An 18,296-nucleotide genomic window follows, 5' to 3' on the forward strand; every position below is an offset into this window, starting at 1 on the left:
TGACATGTCCTGTAGAATATACATTGGACAGATGATGCCGACTTAAGAGGCATATGGAAGGCTGAGGATTGTGTGGAGAAAGGTTTTCGGGCCTGGTCTCCACAGTTATAGCTGGTAATTCTGATATTTTGCCTTATATTCCTGCACAGCCTAGGAAAGCACGACATTATTAAATGCAGCTTTTCGAATAAAGAAACAAGAAAGTCTGAGGTGCGTCCTTTCTTGTCAGAGCCGGGGGCAGAGGAAAGAAGCTGTACAACACAGCTAGTCCCCAGGAACAGAAGTCCTCCCCGGCCTCTACAAAAATCCACTGCATGTCGCTGGGGCTCCACAGGCGGAGCTAGGCCCGGTGGGGACAGGCCTTCGTAAGTTCAGCCACAAGTGGGTTCACTCCCTGTTAGATCCCTGGGCAATAGAAATTGTATCGCAGGGATACAGGCTGGACTGTGAGAAGATGCCCCCTCACCGAGGACCCGGCGGGCTTCCCCCCAAGAGAGGGAGCCAGTGTTAACTGCAATTCGTAAATTGTATCTTCAACAGGTGGTGGTCAAGGGTCCCCTCCTTCAACAAGAGGGTGTTATTATTCGACCATGTTATAATCCCGAAACCAGATGGTTCGGTTAGACCCATATTGAATTAAAATCCCTGAACATATACCTGAAAAGGTTCAGGTTCAAGATGGAATCGCTAAGAGCGGTCATTGCATGCCTGAAATGAATCGGGACATAAGGGATGCATACCTTCGTGTCCCCATTTATCCACCCCATCAGGCGTACCTCAGAATTGCGGTACGGGATTGTCATTACCAATTTCACCAAGGTAATGGCGGATATGATGGTTCTCCTGCGGAAGCAAGGTGTCACTATTATCACATACTTGGATGATCTCCTCATAAAAGCGAGATCAAGAGAGCAGTTGCTGGACAGCGTATCACCTTCTCTGGAAGTGAAACGGCAACACGACTGGATTCTATATATTCCAAAGTCGCAGTTGGTTCCTACAGCTCATCTGCCTCGCCTAGGCATGATCCTAGACACAGACCAGAAGAGGGTTTATCTCCCGATAGAGAGAGCTCAGGAGCTCATGACACTGGTCAGGAATCCATTGAAAACCAAAACAGGTGTCAGTGCATCACTGCACTCGAGTCCTGGGAAGGATGATGGCATCATACAAGGCCATCCCCTTTGGCTGGTTCCATGCAAGGACAATGGAACTTACTGGACAAGTGGTCCGGATCACATCTTCAGATGCATCGGTTAATCACCCTATCCCCCAGGGCCAGGGTGTCTCTCCTGTGGTGGCTGCGGAGTGCTCACCTTCTCGAGGGCCGCAGATTCGGCATTCAGGACTGGGTCCTGGTGACCACGGATGCAAGCCTCCGAGGGTGGGGGACAGTTACACAGGGAAGAAAATTCCAAGGTTAGTGGTCAAGCCAACAGACTTGCCTTCACATCAATATCCTGGAACTAAGGGCCATATACAACGCCCTAAGTCAAGCGGAGTTCCTGCTTCGCGACCAACCAGTTCTGATCCAGTCAGACCGCAGGGGCTCATGTAAACCGCCAGGGCGCACAAGGAGCAGGGTGGTGAGGGTAGAAGCCACCAGAATTCTTCGCTGTATCAAGTAAGCGCACTGTCAGCAGTGTTCATTCCGGGAGTGGACACGACCTCCAACCGGGAAAGTGGTGACTTCATCAGGAAGTCTTCACGCAGTTTTGCAAATTGATGGAAACTGCCTCAGGTGGACTACATGGCGTCCCACCTCAATAAAAAGATAAAAAAGGTTTTACGCTGGGTCAAGGGACTCTCAGGCGATAGCTGTGGTCGCACTAGTAACACCGTGGGTGTTCCAGTCGGTCTATATATTCCCTCCTCTTCCTCTCAGACCCAAGGGCTGAGAATTGTAATAAACGGAGGAGTGTGAACAATATTCTTTGCTCCGGATTGGCCAAGAAGAACTCGGTACCCGGAACTGCAAGAAATGCTCTCAGAGAACCCATGGCCTCTGCCTCTCAGTCAGGACATGTTGCAACAGGGACCCTGTCTGATCCAAGACTTACCGCGGCTGCGTTGGACGGCATGGCGGTTGAACGCCGGATCCTAGCGGAAAAGGGCATTCCGGAGGCAGTTATTCCTACGCTGATAAAGGCTAGGAAAGACGTGACAGCAATACTTTTTCACTGTATATGGCGAAAATAGGTTGCTTGGTGTGTGGCCGGGAAGGCCCTACAGAGGAATTCCAGGGAGGTCGATCCCTGCACTTCCTACAGTCAGGGGTGACTATGGGCCTAAAATTAGAATCCATAAAGGCCAAGATTTCGGCCCTATCCCTTTTTCTCTCAAAAAGAACTGGCTTCACTGCCTGAAGTTCGGACGTTGTTACAGGGGTGCTGCATATTCAGCCCCTTTTGTGCCTCCAGTGGCACCTTGGGATCTTAACGTGTGTTGGATTCTTAAAATCCCACTGGTTTGAGCCACTTAAGACCGTGGAGCTAAAATATCTCACGTGGAAAGTGGTCATGCTTTTGGCCTTAGCTTGGACTAGGCGTGTGTCAGAATTGGCGGCTTTGTCATGTAAAAGCCCATATCTGATCTTCCATATGGAAAGGGCAGAATGGAGGACTCGTCCCCAATTTCTCCCTAAGGTGGTATCGTTTCATTTGAACCAACCTATTGTGGTGCCTGCGGCTACTAGGGACTTGGAGAATTCCAAGTTGCTGGACGTAGTCCGGGCCCTGAAACTTTATGTTTCCAGGACGGCTAGAGTCAGAAAAACTGACTCGCTATTTATCCTGCATGCACCCAACAAGCTGGGTGCTCCTGCTTCAAAGCAGACTATTGCTCGCTGGATCTGTAGCACCATTCAGCTTGCACATTCTGTGGCTGGACTGCCGCATCCTAAATCAGTAAAAGCCCATTCCACGAGGAAGGTGGGCTCTTCTTGGGCGGCTGCCCGAGGAGTCTCGGCTTTACAACTTTGCCGAGCTGCTACTTGGTCGGGTTCAAACACTTTTGCAAAATTCTACAAGTTTGATACCCTGGCTGAGGAGGACCTTGAGTTTGCTCATTCGGTGCTGCAGAGTCATCCGCACTCTCCCGCCCGTTTGGAAGCTTTGGTATAATCCCCATGGTCCTTACGGAGTACCCAGCATCCACTAGGACGTCAGAGAAAATAAGAATTTACTCACCGGTAATTCTATTTCTCGTAGTCCGTAGTGGATGCTGGGAGCCCGTCCCAAGTGCGGACTCTCTGCAATACATGTATATAGTTATTGCTTAACTAAAGGGTTATTGTATGAGCCATCTGTTGAGAGAGGCTCAGTTATTGTTCATACTGTTAACTGGGTATAGTTATCACGAGTTGTACAGTGTGATTGGTGTGGCTGGTATGAGTCTTACCCTGGATTCCAAATCCTTTCCTAGTAATGTCAGCTCTTCCGGGCACAGTTTCCCTAACTGAGGTCTGGAGGAGGGGCATAGAGGGAGGAGCCAGTGCACACCAGATATAGTACCTAATCTTTCTTTTAAGAGTGCCCAGTCTCCTGCGGAGCCCGTCTATACCCCAAGGTCCTTACGGAGTACCCAGCATCCACTACGGACTACGAGAAATAGAATTACGGGTGAGTAAATTCTTATTTTCTGGAAGTAACCTTGTACGCCGATTGCTGACAAGGTGAGCGGCTGCACTAAACACTCTTTCGGAGTACACACTGGAGGGTGGGCAACTTATGTAAAATAAAGCCAGTTTCTGCAAGGGCCTCCAAATTGCCTCTTTTTCCTGTCAGTATACGTACAGACTGTCTGACGTACCTACTTGGATGCGGTCACTCATATAATCCTCCACCATTCTTTCAACGGTGAGAGAATCATATGCAGTGACAGTAGACGACATGTCAGTAATCGTTGGCAGGTCCTTCAGTCCAGACCAGATGTCAGCACTTGCTCCAGACTGCCCTGCATCACCGCCAGCGGGTGGGCTCGGAATTCTTAGCCTTTTCCTCGCACCTCCTGTTGCGGGAGAATGTGAAGGAGGAGCTGTTGACGGGTCACGTTCAGCTTGACTTGACAATTTTCTCACCAGCAGGTCTTTGAACCTCTGCAGACTTGTGTCTGCCGGAAAGAGAGATCCAACGTAGGTTTTAAATCTAGGATCGAGCACGGTGGCCAAAATGTAGTGCTCTGATTTCAACAGATTGACCACCCGTGAATCCTGGTTAAGCGAATTAAGGGCTCCATCCACAAGTCCCACATGCCTAGCTGAATCGCTCTGTTTTAGCTCCTCCTTCAATGTCTCCAGCTTCTTCTGCAAAAGCCTGATGAGGGGAATGACCTGACTCAGGCTGGCAGTGTCTGAACTGACTTCACATGTGTCAAGTTCAAAGGGTTGCAGAACCTTGCACAACGTTGAAATCATTCTCCACTTGCGCTTGAGTCAGGTGCATTCCCCCTCCTTTGCCTATATCGTAGGCAGATGTATAGGCTTGAATGGCCTTTTGCTGCTCCTCCATCCTCTGAAGCATATAGAGGGTTGAATTCCACCTCGTTACCCCCTCTTGCTTCAGATGATGGCAGGGCAGGTTCAGGACTGTTTGCTGGTGCTCCAGTCTTCGGCACGCGGTGGCTGAATGCCGAAAGTGGCCCGCAATTCTTCGGGCCACCGAAAGCATCTCTTGCACGCCCCTGTCGTTTTTTAAATAATTCTGCACCACCAAATTCAATGTATGTGCAAAACATGGGACGTGCTGGAATTTGCCAAGATGTAATGCACACACAATATTGCTGGCGTTGTCCGATGTCACAAATCCCCAGGAGAGTCCAATTGGGGTAAGCCATTCTGCGATGATGTTCCTCAGTTTCCGTAAGAGGTTGTCAGCTGTGTGCCTCTTATGGAAAGCGGTGATACAAAGCGTAGCCTGCCTAGGAACGAGTTGGCGTATGCGAGATGCTGCTACTGGTGCCGCCGCTGCTGTTCTTGCTGCGGGAGGCAATACATCTACCCAGTGGGCTGTCACAGTCATATAGTCCTTAGTCTGCCCTGCTCCACTTGTCCACATGTCCGTGGTTAAGTGGACATTGGGTACAACTGCATTTTTTAGGACACTGGTGACTCTTTTTCTGAGGTCTGTGTACATTCTCGGTATCGCCTGCCTAGAGAAATGGAACCTAGATGGTATTTGGTACCGGGGACACAGTACCTCAAGCAATTCTCTAGTTCCCTGTGAATTAACGGTGGATAACGGAAACACGTTTCTCACCGCCCAGGCTGCCAAGGCCTGAGTTATCCTCTTTGCAGCAGCATGACTGCTGTCATATTTCATCTTCCTCGCAAAGGACTGTTGGACAGTCAATTGCTTACTGGAAGTAGTACAAGTGGTCTTCCGACTTCCCCTCTGGGATGACGATCGACTCCCAGCAGCAACAACAGCAGCGCCAGCAGCAGTAGGCGTTACACTCAAGGATGCATCAGAGGAATCCCAGGCAGGAGAGGACTCGTCAGACTTGCCAGTGACATGGCCTGCAGGACTATTGGCTTTCCTGTCTAAGGAGGAAATTGACACTGAGGGAGTTGGTGGTGTGGTTTGTAGGAGCTTGGTTACAAGAGGAAGGGATTTAGTTGGCAGTGGACTGCTTCCACTGTCACCCAAAGTTTTTGAACTTGTCAATGACTTGTGATGAATGCGCTCCAGGTGACGTATAAGGGAGGATGTTCCGAGGTGGTTAACGTCCTTACCCCTACTTATTACAGCTTGACAAAGGCAACACACGGCTTGACACCTGCATTTCTGTTAAAATAATTCCACACCGAAGAGGTGATTTTTTTTGTAATTTGACCAGGCATGTCAATGGCCATTTTTATCCCACGGACAACAGGTGTCTCCCCGGGTGCCTGACTTAAACAAACCACCTCACCATCAGAATCCTCCTTGTCAATTTCCTCCTCAGCGCCAGCAACACCCATATCCTCATCCTGGTGTACTTCAACAGTGACATCTTCAATTTGACTATCAGGAACTGGACTGCGGGTGCTCCTTCCAGCACTTGCAGGGGGCGTGCAAATGGTGGAAGGTGCCACCTCTTCCCGTCCAGTGTTGGGAAGGTCAGGCATCGCAACCGACACAATTGGACTCTCCTTGTAGATTTGTGATTTAGAAGAATGCACAGTTTTTTGCTGTGCTTTTGCCAGCTTAACTCTTTTAATTTTTCTAGCGAGAGGATGAGTGCTTCCATCCTCATGTGAATCTGACCCACTAGTCATGAGGAACATAGGAGAGGGCCTCAGCCGTTCCTTGTCACTCCGTGTCGTAAATGGCATATTGGCAAGTTTACGCTTCTCCTCAGACGATTTTAATTTTGATTTTTGGGTCATTTTACTGAACTTTTGTTTTTTGGATTTTACATGCTCTCTACTATGACATTGGGCATCGGCCTTGGCAGACGACGTTGATGGCATTTCATCGTCTCGGCCATGACTAGTGGCAGCAGCTTCAGCACGAGGTGGAAGTGGATCTTGATCTTTCCCTATTTTACCCTCCACATTTTTGTTCTCCATTTTTTAATGTGTGGAATTATATGCCAGTAATATATCAATAGCAATGGCCTACTGTACCGTACTGCTATATATTATATACTGGTGGTCAGCAAAATTATGCACTGTTCTCCTACTATATATATACTGCGCAAACTTAAATGCACCACAGGTATGGATGGATAGTATACTTGACGACACAGAGGTAGGTAGAGCAGTGGCCTACTGTGCCGTACTGCTATATATTATATACTGGTGGTCAGCAAAATTATGCACTGTCCTCCAACTATATATGGGATCCGGTCTGAAGATCGACAGTGTCTAGGTCGACAATGTTTAGGTCGACCACTATAGGTCGACAGTCACTAGGTCGACATGGATGGAAGGTCGACAGGGTTGGATGGATAGTATACTTGACGACACAGAGGTAGGTAGAGCAGTGGACTACTGTACCGTACTGCTATATATTATATACTGGTGGTCAGCAAAATTATGCACTGTCCTCCTACTATATATATACTGCGCAAAACTTAAATGCACCACAGGTATGGATGGATAGTATACTTGATGACACAGAGGTAGGTAGAGCAGTGGACTACTGTACCGTACTGCTATATATCATATACTGGTTGTCAGCAAAATTATGCACTGTCCTCCTACTATATATATACTGCGCAAAACTTAAATGCACCACAGGTATGGATGGATAGTATACTTGACGACACAGAGGTAGGTAGAGCAGTGGACTACTCTACCGTACTGCTATATATTATATACTGGTGGTCAGCAAAATTATGCACTGTCCTCCTACTATAAATATACTGCGCAAAACTTAAATGCACCACAGGTATGGATGGATAGCATACTTGACGACACAGAGGTAGCTAGAGCAGTGGACTACTGTACCGTACTGATATAATACTGGTGGTCACTGGTCAGCAAAATTCTGCACTGTCCTCCTACTATATACTACAATGCAGCACAGATATGGAGCGTTTTTCAGGCAGAGAACGTAGATATTTTCACTTCAGCACACTGAGCACAGATATTTGCAAGCACACTGAGCACAGATAATTGCAGCACACAGATATTTGCAGCACACTGAACACAACTGAGAAAACGCTGCACACGTCCTCTCCCTATCATCTCCAATGCACGAGTGAAAATGGTGGCGACGCGCGTTTCTTATATAGAATACGAATCTTGCGAGAATCCAACAGCGGGATGATGACGTTCGGGTGCGCTCGGGTTAACCGAGCAAGGCGGGAAGATCCGAGGCTGCCTCAGACCCGTGTAAAATGGGTGAAGTTCGGGGGGGGGTTCGGATTCAGAGGAACCAAACCCGCTCATCTCTATAATATATATCACTATAATTATATACTGTGTGTATATGTGTGTGTGTGTGTGTGTGTGTGTGTGTATATATATATACACACACACACATACACACAGTATATAAACAATAGAAATGAGCGGGTTCGTTTCTCAGAGAACTGAACCGTACCGAACTTCACGCTCTGAACCCGGTTCCGAGCCCGGCTCGGGTTTTCCCGCCTAACTCGGAAACCAGAACGAGGCAAAACGTCATCATCCCCCTGTCGGATTCTCTCGGGATTTGGATTCCATATAAGGAGGCCATTTTCACTCCAGTCTCAGAGAGTGAATTGAGAGGATGTATCCTCAATGTCTGTGTGGTCAGGAAAGTGGGGTGGTGAGTCTTGTGCTGTGTTGTGCTGCTCAGTCTAGTCCAGTGTATTCAGTGTATTGTGCTGCATCAGTCTATCCAGTCACAGTGTTGGTGTCCTCTGCTGCTATATGTCCCCAGTGCTGCTGGCTGCTGTATAAGTCCCTTGCATTTTTGCTGTGTTGTCTTACATCAGACCAGGGGTAGTGTTTCTCTTGTGCAGCATCAGTCCATTGACCAGTCACAGTGGTGGTGTCCTCTGCTGCCATATTTCCAGTGTAGCTGTATAAGTCCCTTTCAGTGGTACTGTGTTGTCCTGCATTAGACCAGGGGAAGTGTCTTGTGCAGCATCAGTCCAGTGACCAGTCACAGTGGTGGTGTCGTCTGCTGCATATATCCAGTGTAGCTGTATAAGTCCCTTTCAGTGGTGCTGTGTTGTCCTGCATTAGACCAGGGGTAGTGTCTTGTGCAGCATCAGTCCAGTGACCAGTCACAGTGGTGGTGTCGTCTGCTGCATATATCCAGTGTAGCTGTATAAGTCCCTTTCAGTGGTGCTGTGTTGTCCTGCATTAGACATGGGGAAATGTCTTGTGCAGCATCAGTCCAGTGACCAGTCACAGTGGTGGTGTCCTCTGCTGCCATATATCCAGTGTAGCTTTATAAGTCCCTTGCAGTGTTGTTGTGTTGTGCTGTATCAGACCAGTGGTAGTGTCCTGGCCATCCGTCATTCCAGTGACGAGGCAGTCACAGTGGTATACCCTGCTGCTATATGTCCACTGCTGATGTATAATAATAATAATAATAACAACAAAAACAACAAGTCCCTTACAGTATTGCTGTGTTATGCTGCATCAGACCAGTGGTAGTGTCCTGGCCATCAGTCATTCCAGTGACGAGGCAGTCACAGTGGTATACACTGCTGCTATATGTCCACTGCTGCCGTATAATAATAACAACAACAACAAGTCCCTTACAGTGTTGTTGTGTTGTGCTGCATCAGACCAGTGGTAGTGTCCTGGCCATCAGTCGTTCCAGTGACGAGGCAGTCACAGTGGTATACGCTGCTGCTATATGTCTACTGTTGCCGTATAATAATGACAACAACAACAAGTCTCTTACAGTGCTGCTGTGTTGTGCTGCATCAGACCATTGGTAGTGTCCTGGCCATCAGTAATTCCAGTGATGAGGCAGTCACAGTGGTATACACTGCTGCTATATGTCCACTGCTGCCGTATAGTAATAATAATAATAACAACAACAACAACAACAACAAGTCCCTTACAGTGTTGCTGTGTTGTTCAATAAAAAGAACCAAAAAAAGAAATTTAAATTGTCTTAGGAGAAACGTAAACTTGCCAATATGCCATTTACGACACGGAGTGGCAAGGAACGGCTGAGGCCCTGGCCTATATTCATGGCTAGTGGTTCAGCTTCACTTGACGATGGAAGCCCTCATCCTCCTGCTAGAAAAATTAAAAGAGTTAAGCTGGAAAGAGCACAGAAAAGAACTGTGCATTCTGAGATGGTATCACAAATCCCCAAGGAGAGTCCACTTCCACCTCGTGCTGAAGCTCCTGCCACTAGTCATGGCCGAGACAATGAAATGCCATCAACGTCGTCTGCCAAGGCCGATGCCCAATGTCATAGTAGAGAGCATGTAAAATCCAAAAAAACTAAAGTTCAGTAAAATATTGTAAGCTTGCGAGCAGGGCCTTCCTACCTCTATGACTATTATCACCCAGTTTGTTATTGTTATTTCAAATTGTAAAGCGCAACGGAATTTGCTACGCTATATAAGAAACTGTTAATAAATAAATAAATAATAAAATGACCCAAAAATCTAAATTAAAAGCGTCTGAGGAGAAGCATAAACTGGCCAATATGCCATTTACGACACGGAGTGGCAAGGAACGGCTGAGGCCCTGGCCTATGTTCATGGCTAGTGGTTCAGCTTCACATGAGGATGGAAGCACTCATCCTCCCGCTAGAAAACTGAAAAGAGTTAAGATGGCAAAAGCACAGCAAAGAACTGTGCATTCTTCTAAATCACAAATCCCCAAGGAGATTCCAATTGTGTCGGTTGCGATGCCTGACCTTCCCAACACTGGACGGGAATAGGTGGCGCCTTCCACCATTTTCACTCCCCCTGCAAGTGCTGGAAGGAGCACCCACAGTCCAGTTCCTGATAGTCAAATTGAAGATGTCACTGTTGATGAGGATTCTGATGGTGACGTGGTTTGTTAAAGTCAGGCACCGGGGGAGACACCTGTTGTCCATAGAATGAAGAAGCCCATTGTAATGCCTGGGCAAACTACCAAAAAAGCCACCTCTTCGGTGTGGAATTATTTCTCCACAAATCTGGACAACAGGTGTCAAGCCATCTGTTGCCTCTGTCAATCTGTAATAAGTAGGGGTAAAGATGTTAACCACCTAGGAACATCCTCACTTATAAGTCACCTGATGCGCATTCATCAGAAGTCAAGTTGTGAAACTTTGGGTAAGAGTGTAAGCAGTCTACTGACACCTAAATCCCTTCTTCCTCTTGTACCCAAGCTCCTGCAAGCCACACCACCAACTCCCTCAACATCAACTTCCTCCTCAGTCAGGAACGTCAGTAATCCTGCAGGCCATATTACTGTCAAGACTGAGGTGTCCTCTCCTAACCGGGATTCCTCCGTAGGATCCTTGAGTGGTATGCCTACTGCTGCCGCTGCTGTTGTTGCTGCTGGGAGTCGATCGTCATCCCAGAGGGGAAGTTGGCAGACCACTTGTACTACTTCCAGTAAGCAATTGACTGTCCAACAGTCCTTTGTGAGGAAGATGAAATATGACAGCAGTCATCCTTTTGCAAAGTGGATAACTCAGGCCTTGATAGCTATGTTGGTGTTAGACGTGCGTCCGGTATCCGCCATTAGTTCAGTGGGACTTAGAGAATTGTTTGAGGTACTGTGTCCCCAGTATCAAATCCCATCTAGGTTCCACTTCTCTAGGCAGGCGATACCGAGAATGTAGACAGACGTCAGAAAAAGAGTCACCAGTGTCCTACAAAATGCAGTTGTATCCAGTGTCCACTTAACCACAGACATGTGGACAAGTGGAACAGGGCAGACTAAGGACTATATGACTGTAACAGGCCACTAGGTAGATGTATGGCTTCCTGCAGCAACAACAGCAGCAGCACCAGTAGCAGCATCTCGCAAACGCCAACTCGTTCCTAGGCAGGCTACGCTATGTATCACCGCTTTTCATAACAGGCACACAGCTGACAATCTCTTACAGAAACTGAGGAACATCATTCCAGAAAGTCTTACCCCAATTGGACTCTCCTGGGGATTTGTGATATCGGACAACGCCACCAATATTGTGCGTGCATTACATCTGGGCAAATTCCAGCACATCCAATGTTTTGCACATACAATTAATTTGGTGGTGCATAATTTTTTTAAAAATGACAAGGGTGTGCAGGAGATGCTGTCGGTGGCCTGAAAAATTGTGGGCCACTTTCGGCATTCAGCCTCCACATGCCAAAGACTGGAGTGCCAGCAAACACGCCTGAACCTGCCCTGCCATCAACTGAAGCAAGAGGTGGTAACGAGGTGGAATTCCACCCTCTATATGCTTCAGAGGATGGAGGAGCAGCAAAAGGTCATTCAAGCCTATACATCCACCTATGATATAGGCAAAGGAGGGGTAATGCACCTGACTCAAGCGCAGTGGAGAATGAATTCCGTCTTGTGCAAGGTTCTCCAACCCTTCGAATTTGCCACACGTGAAGTCAGTTCAGACACTGCCAGCTTGAGTCAGGTAATTTCCCTCATCAGGCTTTTGCAGAAGCAGCTGGAGAAATTGAAGGAGGAGCTAAGACGGAGCGATTCCTCAAAGTATGTGGGACTTGTGGATGGAGCCCTTCATTCGCTTTGCCAGGATTCAAGGGTAGTCAGTCTGTTGAAATCAGAGCACTACATTTTGGCCACCGTGCTCGATCCTAGGTTTAAAGCCTACATTGTATCTCTCTTTCCGGCAGACACAAGCCTGCAGAGGTGCAAAGACCTGCTGGTGAATAAATTGTCAACTCAAGCGGAACGTGACCCGTCAACAGCTCCTCCTTCAATTTCTCCCGACACTGGGGCTGCAAGGAAAAGGATAACATTTCCTAGCCCACCCACTGGCGGTGATGCAGGGTAGTCAGGAGCGAAAGCTGACATCTGGTCCGGACTGAAGGACCTGCCAACGATTACCAGCATGTCTACTGTCACTGCATATGATTCTGTCACCATTAAAAGAATGGTGGAGGATTATATGAGTGACAGCATCCAAGTAGGCATGTCAGACAGTCTGTATGTATACTGGCAGGAAAAAGAGGCAATTTGGATGCCTTGCACAAACTGGCTTTATTTTACCTAAGTTGCCCCCCCTCCAGTGTGTACTCCAAAAGAGTGTTTAGTGCAGCCGGTAACCTTGTCAGCAATCGGCGTAGGAGGTTACTTCCACTAAATGTGGAGAAGATGATGTTCATCAAAATGAATTATAAATTTCTCCGGGAAGACCTTTACCAGCATTTGCCTCCAGAAAATACACAGGGACCTTTGATGGTGGATTCGAGTGGGGACGAATTAATACTCTGTGAGGAGGAGGATGTACACAGTGAAAGGGGTGAAGAATCGGAGGATGAGGATGAGGTCGACATCTTGCCTCTGTAGAGCCAGTTTGTGCAAGGAGAGATTTATTGCTTATTTTTTGGTGGGGGCCCAAACAAACCAGTCATTTCAGCCACAGTCGTGTGGCAGACCCTGTCGCTGAAATGATTGGTTTGTTAAAGTGTGCATGTCCTGTTTATACAACATAAGGGTGGGTGGGAGGGCCTAAGGACAATTCCATCTTGCACCTTTTTTTCTTCTTATCATCATGTGCTGTTTGGGGACTAGTTTTTTAAGTGCCATCCTGTCTGACCCACACTTCCGTATATATGTCCAGTGGTACTGCCATTTAATTCCAGTGATTTTGATGTATAATTCTAGTGATTTGGACGTATAATTCCAGTGGGAATTGTTTGTGTCGCTTGGCTTAGTCATACAGCTACCTCATTACACCTCTTCAACATCTTTGCATGAGGTGCTGTTTGGGACCTAGTTTTTGAAAAGTACCATCCTGTCTGACACTGCCGTATGAGTCCATGGGTATTGCTGTATTAGTCCTGGGGTACTGCTGTATAAGTCCACCAATTGCAGAATTAAAAAAAAAATGACAGGGGCGTGCTGGAGATGCTGTCAGTGGACCGAACAACTGTGGCCCACTCTCGACATGCAGCCACTGCGGCCAGGTGGTTGTGTCGCTTAGCTTAGTCATACAGCAACCTCAGTGCACCTTTTTTTCTTCTTTGCATCATGTGCTGTTTGGGGCCTTTTTTTGATATCTGCCCTTCTGTCTGCCACTGAAGTGCCACTCCTAGATGGGCCAATTGTTTGTGTCACTTGGCTTAGTCATACAGCTACCTCATTGCACCTCTTCTACATTTTTGCATGAGGTGCTGTTTGGGGCCTAGCTTTTAAAAAGTGCTATCCTGTTCGACACTGCAGTGCCACTCCTAGATGGGCCAGGTGTTTGTGCTGCACACTTGTGTGGCTTAGCTTAGTCATCCAGCTACCTCATTGCACTTCTTTTTCTTCTTTGCATCATGTGCTCTTTGGGGCCTATTTTTTAAATCTGCCATCCTGTCTGCCACTGCAGTGCCACTCCTAGATGGGCCAGGTGTTTGTGCCGCACACTAGTGTCGCTTAGCTTAGTCATACAGCAACCTCGGTGCAACTTTTAAGCCTAAAAACAATATTGTGAGGTGTTCAGAATAGACTGAAAATGAGTGGAAATTTATGTTATTGAGGTTAATAATACCGTAGGATCAAAATTACCCCCACATTCTGTGATTTTAGCTGTTTTCATGTTTTTTTCAAAAATCATCCAGATCCAAAACCAAAACTCGAAAGGGTGGTTTTGGCAAAACCAACCCAAAACCAAAACACGAAAGTGGAATTAGAACCATAACCAAAACAATGATCAATGCTAGAATTGTAATTTTGTCGCTTCTGTGTTTTAATTATGCAAAAAAAATGTACATTTTGAACAAAAAAGATGCTTATTTCAAATACACCATGAGGCTATATACACTGAAGTGCCAAAAGTCATGGCATAGTTTCCTAGTATTGTATAGGACCTCTCTAGCCTGGCAAAGTGCAACAACTCAACGTGGCATCAATTCCACGATGACCTCTGAAGAGATGTTGACCTATGCCATCTGGATAGCCTCCCTGATATTTGTAGGTGCAGAATCTTGGGTACAAATGGACCTCTCTATCATGTCTCATGAATGCTCAAATTGATTCATGTTGGGTGAACGTGGTGGCGACACAGTGTGTCAGAACTCTCCTGAATGCTTCTCCAACAATTCTGGACAACTTGGGACTGATGATATGTGCATTAACCTCCTGGAATATTCCATAATTGCGGGGGTGCATGAAGTCCATGAAGGTCTGCAAAAGGTCACCAAATTTTGCAACATAGTGGTTAGAGCATCAGACCCAACCCATGCCACATGAACACACCCCGCATCATTGTGGAACCACCACCAGCCTGCACAGTGCCTTGTTGACAACTGGGTCCAGGACCTTATAGAGTCTGCACCACACCTGATCCCTACTGTCAGCCCGAAACAACTGAAACTGTGACTAATCGGACCACGCCACATGTTGCCAGTCCTCCAGGGTCCAATTAGCGACATCACAAGTACAGGTGAGAAGCTGTGTTGCTGGTGCTAACAAGGGTACTCTGGTGGGTTTTCTGCTCCCACATGCCATGTAAGCTAAAGAACGCTGCGCTGACCTGCTGGATGTGCATCTGGTACCTCCTGGACTGAATGCAGATTCGATTTGAGCCAGAGTCACTTGTCTGTTACCACTGACAATTCTGTCCAGACTCTCCTGGTCATAATCATGAAGCATTTGTGTTTGGTCACTGCTCTATCCACAGTGGGAGGCAATGTCTTCCATGAGGTATTTCTGGTACACATCATTGGCGTATCTATAATGGGTGCAGTGTGTGCAGGGCACATGGGCCTCGGGGTCCAGGGGGGCCCACCCTGTACACACTATACCCATTTGTTTAATACTTACCTCTCTGGAGGCCCCCGTCAGAGCCATCCCTTCTCGGCAGTGCAATAGAGTCTGAACACTAGGTAGAACAAACTCTATTGCGCCTGCTGAAAACTCCAGAAAGATGGCACGGCGGCCATTTTTCTGGAGTTTCGCACATGCACATTAGGAAAATCTTTGGGAAAATGGTTTTGGATCTTGATGATTTTTGAAAAAAACATAAAAACAGCTAAAATCACAGTATTTGGGGGTAATTTTGATCCTACCGTATTATTAACCTCAATAACATTCATTCCACTAATTTCCAGTCTATTCAGGTCACCTTATAGTTTTTAGGCCAAAAGGTTGCACTGAGGTGGCTGTATGACTAAGCTAAGCGACACAAGTGGGAGGCACAAACACCTGGCCCACCTAGGAGTGGCACTGCAGTGGCAGACAAGATGGCAGATTTAAAAAATAGGCCCCAAACAGCACATGATGCAAAGAAGAAAAAGAGGTGCAATGAGGTAGCTGGATGGCTAAGCTAAGGGACAAACGTGTGCTGCACAAACACCTGGCCCATCTAGGAGTGACACTGCAATGGCAGACAGGATGGTACTTAAAACAACTAGGCCTCAAACAGCACTTCATGCAAAGAAGAAAAAGAGGTGCAATGAGGTAGCTGTATGACTAAGCTAAGCGACACAAGTGTGTGGCACAAACAACATGGGACGTGCTGGAATTTGCCCAGATGTAATCCACGCACAATATTGGTGGCACAGGAGAGCGTACCCCTACACCACACACACACACACACACACACACACACACGGCAAAGCCTGCAAAATTAATTTGGATAATAATAACCCTTTTATTTGGAGCTATTATAATGATATGCAGCACAGGCGAGCGTACCCCCACACCACACAGGGCAAACCCTGTAAAAATTATTTGGATAATAATATAAGTAATGTATATAACCATTTTATTCGGAGTAAATAATATACCGCACAGGACAGTACCACTGGACTTATACGGCAGTACCACTGGACTTATACGCCAGTACCACTGGAATTATACGGCAGTACCACTGGACTTATATGGCAGTACCACTGGATTGGATTTATACGGCAGTATAACTGGAATTATACGGCAGTATCACTGGACTTATATGGCAGTACCACTGGACTTGATTTATATGGCAGTATCACTTGACTTATACGAGAGTACCACTGGAATTATACAGCAGTACTACTGGAATTATATGGCAGTACCACTGGAGTTATACGGCAGTACCACTGGATTTATACACAGTACCACTGGACTGGATTCATACGCCAGTACGACTGGATTTATTCAGCAGTACCACTGGACATATATGCCAGTACCACTGGAATTATACCGCAGTATCACTGGAATTATACGTCAGTATCACAGGATTTATATGCCAGTACCACTGGAATTATACGGCAGTACCACTGGAATTATACGGCAGTACCACTGGATTTATATGGCAGTACCATTGGATTTATACGGCAGTATCACTGGATTTATACGCCAGTACCACTGGAATTATACGGCAGTATCACTGGATTTATACGCCAGCACCACTGGAATTATATGGCAGTACCACTGGACTTATATGGCAGTACCACTGGACTTGATTTATATGGCAGTATCACTGGACTTATACGCGAGTACCACTGGAATTATACAGCAGTACTACTGGAATTATACGGCAGTAGCACTGGATTTATACGGCAGTACCACTGGATTTATACGGCAGTACCACTGGACTGGATTCATTCGCCAGTACCACTGGATTTATACAGCAGTACCACTGGACATATACGCCAGTACCACTGGAATTATACCGCAGTATCACTGGAATTATACCGCATTATCACAGGACTTATACGGCAGTACCACTGGAATTATACGGCAGTACCACTGGATTTATACGGCAGTATCACTGGACTTATACGCCAGTACCACTGGAACTATACGGCAGTATCACTGAATTTATACGCCAGCACCACTGGAATTATATGGCAGTACCACAGGACTTGATTTATATGGCAGTATCACTGGACTTATACGCGAGCACCACTGGAATTATACGGCAGTACCACTGGAATTATAAGGCAGTACCACTGGACTTATACGGCAGTACCACTGGATTTATACGGCAGTACCACTGGACTGGATTCATACGCCAGTACCACTGGACATATATGCCAGTACCACTGGAATTATACGGCAGTATCACTGGAATTATACAGCAGTATCACTGGACTTATACGGCAGTACCACTGGAATTATACGGCAGTACTACTGGACTTATTTGGCAGTACCACTGGATTGGATTTATACGGCAGTATCACTGGACTTATACGCCAGTACCACTGGAATTGTATGGCAGTATAACTGAACTTATACGCCAGCACCACTGGAATTATATGGCAGTACCACCGGACTTATACGACAGTACCACTGGACTTGATTTATATGGCAGTATCACTGGACTTTATACGCCAGTACCACTGGAATTATACGGCAGTACCACTGGAATTATACGGCAGTACCACTGGATTTATACGGAATTACCACTGGACTGGATTCATACGGCAGTACCACTGGATTTATACGGCAGTGCAACTGGACATATACGGCAGTACCACTGGTCTTATACAACAGTATCACTGGACTTAAATGGCAGTATCACTGGACTGGATTTATACGGCAGTACCACTGGACATAAACAGCAGTATCACTGGACATATGCGGCAGTACCACTGGACTGGATTTATACGGCAGTACCACTGGACATATACGGCAGTATCACTGGATTTATAAGGCAGTACCACTGGACTGGATTTATACTAGTGATGAGCGGGTTCGGTTCCTCGGAATCCGAACCACCCCGAACTTCACCCATTTTACACGGGTCCGAGGCATACTCCAG

This window comes from Pseudophryne corroboree, chromosome 6 (assembly GCF_028390025.1).
Source record: "Pseudophryne corroboree isolate aPseCor3 chromosome 6, aPseCor3.hap2, whole genome shotgun sequence".
NCBI classification, from domain to species: domain Eukaryota; kingdom Metazoa; phylum Chordata; class Amphibia; order Anura; family Myobatrachidae; genus Pseudophryne; species Pseudophryne corroboree.